General features: G+C 36.5%; 1 protein-coding gene across 2 annotated transcripts in view; it reads left to right on the top strand.

The window, feature by feature from the left end:
• Positions 1-31, top strand: part of LOC102022890 (chromosome unknown open reading frame, human C2orf76) — a gene marked incomplete in the record, with an annotated part of 58,424 nt that extends 58,393 nt beyond the window's left edge. For both annotated transcript variants that reach the window (XM_013521084.1, XM_013521083.1), the window contains 1 exon segment: positions 1-31.
• Positions 32-5,231: the final 5,200 nt, after the last annotated feature.

The raw sequence follows: 5,231 nt of genomic DNA on the forward strand, positions 1-5,231 counted from the left end.
GTCCTTCCTTCCTTCTTTGTTGGAGAATAATGTAAGAAAAGTATTTTTTAATTTAATAAATGTTTATTCAAAAATCTGATTTCTTTGTTAGGGATTTTTTTTGTTATTTACATATTGAGTTATTTAAAAAGATAAGACCAAGCTTAGTTGTTTATTTTGTATTTTTTCTACAGTTTCTAAATAGAACAACTGCTACTGTTTTGGCTGTCAGAGATTATAAGAGGGTCTTAGGACTTTCCAGACCATCTTCTAGCTTAGAAAGCATGCGATATATACCTCCCCACGTGTGATATTAAATGGTGTTTATTTTTGGGAGGTCTTATGATACAAGAAGGCTCTTTTTCTTTTAGTAGCATAGCAAGTAACTGTAGTGGAAAAAGTCTTTTTCTAACCTGTATTTCTCAACTTTTATTATTACATACTCTAATAAAGCCAAACTCATTTATTTGGAGAGAGGAGGTAGCTGGCTATTTGCACTTCTGAGAGAATTCTGAGCATGGAGAACAAGCCAGCCTCATGGAAGACATGTTCTTTAAAAATAATATAATGCTTTTGGTTCCTGAGAGCAACTGATGTCATTTCAGCAGGGTCATTTCACAGGGGCCTCTGAGCCCATGTAGGTCTAATCCAAACTCCTGGAGAGATCAGGTGGCTCCACATCTACCCTGTTTACCCTTTAAGTTAACAGTAGGGCAAATTAGCTTCATTGTGATAGTGTCTCACTTAAGAGTCCCCCTTGTTAAAATCAACTTTGAAAGTCTGACTGACATGATCAGAAACAGCTTTGCTTTGTTGAAAGATTGAATAGAGTCTTCTTTAAAACAGAAATTCTATTTGTTTTACTCATTGTTTGATTTCTTCACAAAGTGGCAAATACACAGATGGCCTAAGACACAGTCCTTGCCTCAGTGAGTGGGGAGGATGTATAAGCAAGTGATTTTGATAGAATAGCAGTTAAACACTGGTATGGGAACACTGGCAATGGGTATTTAATTCTGTATGGGATTATTTTTATTTTTTTAAGAAGTACCAGTTAAGCTATGTCTTCAGAGGTTGAATAGATATATTTTGCTTAGAGGAAATGAAAGGAAAGGCTTTCTGGAAGCAGGGTGAGCATACAGAAAAGCAAAGTTCTTGGAGCGAGCGTGGGGTTTCAGTCCAAAGCCCAGATTTCTGTGCACTGGATGTAAAGTACAGGAGCAGCACAGGAAGCCAAAGTCAGAAAAGTAGGTTGTAAGTCACATAGAAAACCGGGAGCTTTATTTGATAGGAAGGGAGCCTGTGGCAAGATTTAAATAGGTGAATCGCACAATTCCACTTTCATTTTAGAAAGTGAGCTTTGGGGCTGTGGCTGGAGAGTGGAAAGAGTAGAAGATGGTTGTCAGAGAAGAGGTGAAAGCTGGCGGGCCCGGCCTGGGCCAGGGATGGAGGGGAAGCAGAGCAGAGGAGGTGATCTTGAGAGCATTCATGAGAGCAAACACGGTGGCAAGTACTTTACACGTTATCTCATTCACCTTTGTCTACAGCCTTTCAAACTTGATAATAAGTGACCTGTTTCTCTGCAGATGAGGACATAGAGGGTGGGGGGACTAGAGTGAAATGCTGCCTTAGAATTTGGACTTTGCTCGCACCTCATGGCCTCCTAGCAAGAGATGTGAGAGAGAGTGACTGGTAGAGTGTTTGGGACTTGGTGCGTCCGTGGGTGTGGGCATTGTAGGGAGGGCAGCGAGGACCACTTCAGTGAGTCCTGGAGGAGTGAGTGGCTGGATTGATGGTGATAGCATTAATCTACATAGGGACTCAGTAAGTAGCATAGGTTAAAACATTACCCTTTTTGTTCATTTGATAAACATTCAGTTTTCATACAAGTTTTTTAAATGTAGGGTAAGTGTGTCTTATATATTTTCTTTATGACAAATAATGGAAAAAAATCTGTATATAAAACATTTTGGGGGTGTACTTTCCTTACTATAAAAGTTACATATGGGCTATTTTCACTTATAAACACAGGTTTAAAATAAAAAACAAAAATATATTATGATTAAAAAGAGGTTTATCAGGATGGAAGACTGGTTCAAAACTGGAAAAAACACCTCTGTAATTTACAAAATCTATACACTAAAGGAGGGAAGCGTATGCTTATCTCAAATGCCAAAAGAACATTTGAGGATATTTCTCTTTGTGTATTTAAAAATTGGCAATGGATAGAAATGTCTCTAACTTGATGGAGGGTAGTCACAGGAAATCTACCGAATGGAGAAGTATTAGAACAAGTCTATTAGATATGGGTGAAATTAAGGTGGTCAGCATTGTTGGTACTATTCAGCATTGTTCTGCGGATCTCACTGTAGCAAATACAATATGAAAAGTAATAAGAACCACAGACATTGGAAAGGAAGAGATAAAACATTCAGACAGTATGATTACAAGAGAATCTAGTGACAAATTAAAACTAAGAAAGTTCAGGAGTGCCAGATAATCAACCTAAAGTGAATGTCCACAAAAGCTATAAATTGATTACATGTTCATAGATGGGAAATACAATGTTGTAAAGATATAGAACTGTACCTATCCTGAAATGTAGTGCAATCCCAATCAAAACCCCAAATGAACTTTATTAGGAAATTTGAGAAAATGGATTTTTTTTTGAGAAAATGGATTTTAAAGTTCATTTGGAAAGGTAAATGTGTAGTAATGGCCAAGATCAACTTGGAAAAACAAAAAGCAGGGTGAGGAAGGAACAGGGATTGCCTACCCAGTGTCAAAATATTTTAGATCTTTGACCCGTTTTGACTTTAGTGCATGGTGATAGACATGGGTCTAGTGTACTACTCAGCCATAAAGAGGGATAAACTGGAGACTTTTATAGGTGAATGGATGCAACTTGAGAGCATACTCAGAGTGAAACAAATCAGACCTGTATGTGCAGACATCATACTGTCTCACTAGTATGAGAAATTAAATGAGTAAATAATATCCAAAGTGTAAAATAGATACTGTGAACTGGGAAGAAACCATTCAAAAGAAAAAAGAAACTGGGATGGGGGAAAGGGGAAAGGGAGGAAGGGAAAAGAAAAAAAAATATGTATATATATATACACACACAAGATAGTCAAGACAATTATACAGCTAATGAACTAAGAGAATTAGTTCATTGAAAAAGGTTTGAGCAAATATTGTTTGGACAATATTTCTTGCCCATATTTGTACTCTGGATAACTACTGTGATGATAACAATATGCAATGTATTAATTATTGTTACTGTCCTACTAGCCTGTTTTGAAACTCTGTTTTATTGTTATTTTAAATTTTTTTCTTTCTTTAAAAAAAAATGATTAAGGGACCTAATCCATTCATTCACTAAAAATTTATGTGGGTTTAATAAACATGAAAATTGATAAGCTTTTTTGAAAATATGGACTATGTTTATGACCTTGGAGTAAGGAAGACTTCTTGTAACACAAAATGTAAATGCTGTAATTTACTGAGTTTGATATATGTACATGAACTATAGGATTTAAAAATTATAAGCCAAAGTTGAAAGACAAGACAGAGAAACTGCTTGCACATATGAAACAAGTGAATAGTTTCTAGAGTATATAAAGAGCTCCTATAAATCATTGAGAAAAGGACAAACATACAACAGAAAAATGGATATATTTTGCAAAGAAATTCATATGAAAGGAAACATGGCTTACAAATGTGAAAAGATGCACATCCTTATTTTTAAGGAAATTCAAACTAAGAGTACCATTTTCAGTTATTAAACTGACAAAAAGTAAAGGGTTTGGTAATAGGTATTGACCATAATGTGTGCCTATACTTCCAGAGGGAGAATAAATTTTATATAGTCACTTAGGCAAGCAGTTTGGTGTGGGGTCTGTTTTTCTTTTCCTTTTTCTTTTTAGGTACCGGGAATCAAAGTCAGGACCTTGTACTTGCCAGGCAGGCACTTGTGCCGCTGAGCTATATCCCTCGCCCCAGGTGTGGGGTCTATTGAAATAACAGCTGTGCACATTCTTTTGACCTAGAAGTTCCAGTTCTTGGACTATGTTCCAAATGACCCCTCTCATGCTTGTAGAAAAAGTTATTTATAAGGGAATTACTAGTGTTGGAATTGGAAAACACTGTTAACCTTAATGATAATAGGAGAGAAGTTAAATACATTATGGTACATGGATATTCTGGATTCCTACTTAATCTATAACAGTGAGAGACATCCATATCATTTACTTACATGGACTTCGGGATATATTGGTGAAATTACAGAGGGACTCCATAGGCAATGTCATTTGTTCAAAAACAGAAAAGAAGCTGGGGTGGTGGCACACCTATGTAATCCCAGCACTCTGGGAAGTTGGGGCAGGAAGTTTACAATTTCTGGCCCATCATGGGCAATTTAGTAACTGAGAACCTGGCTCAGAAGAAAACCTTAAATGCAGGAATATAGCTCAGTGTGAATCCCCAGTGCTGCGAAAGAACATACACACAACATGATAAATACATGTACATGTGATGTGTAAATATGTGTGGTGCTGTGATCTGAGTATGAGCGGAGTGGGAAGATAGCTGTCTATGAGAAAGTGGGCCTTGAGATAGCAAATCTGCCAGTGCCCTGACCTTAGACTTCCCTTCTTCCAGAACCGTGAGAAATACACTGTAAGAATAAACTATAAAAATACCTATCATTTTGTTTTGAAACCCTGTATCATTTTTATTGTTTTTGTGTAGTTTTGTTTTTGTCTATGTTGTTGTTATTTTGTTATTTTTTATTCTCTTTAAAAAAAGAAATTAAAAAGAGAATAAACTATAAGGAATATAAGCCACTGGACCTGTGTTGTTCTGTTTGCAGCCATAATAGGTAGAGATATATATGTACATAAATATATGCAATAATACAATATACACAGAAGGATACAGACCACATTGATGACACTAATTACCTTGGGAGGATACAAGAATTTGGAGGCAAAGGTGGTTAAAAGTTTTATTTATCTTGTATTTTTGTTGAGAATTAGTAAAACAAACAAAACTAACTAATGTTATAGAAACCACTTCTGCCAATGTGTGTTATGTAGGGTTTGGGGTCTAAGATTGCTGAGCCATTTCTCTAGTGTCCAAGGGACCGGGCCCATCTGTTTTTATCTTGTGCACATGTGTGTTGGAGGAGGGCTCTGGTTGTTGGTTGCTGACAATTTCACCTCATTTTCTTCATAGCAACTGTCAGGACT

This window comes from Chinchilla lanigera, unplaced genomic scaffold, assembly GCF_000276665.1.
Source record: "Chinchilla lanigera isolate Chin_1 unplaced genomic scaffold, ChiLan1.0 scaffold00058, whole genome shotgun sequence".
Taxonomy (NCBI): domain Eukaryota; kingdom Metazoa; phylum Chordata; class Mammalia; order Rodentia; family Chinchillidae; genus Chinchilla; species Chinchilla lanigera.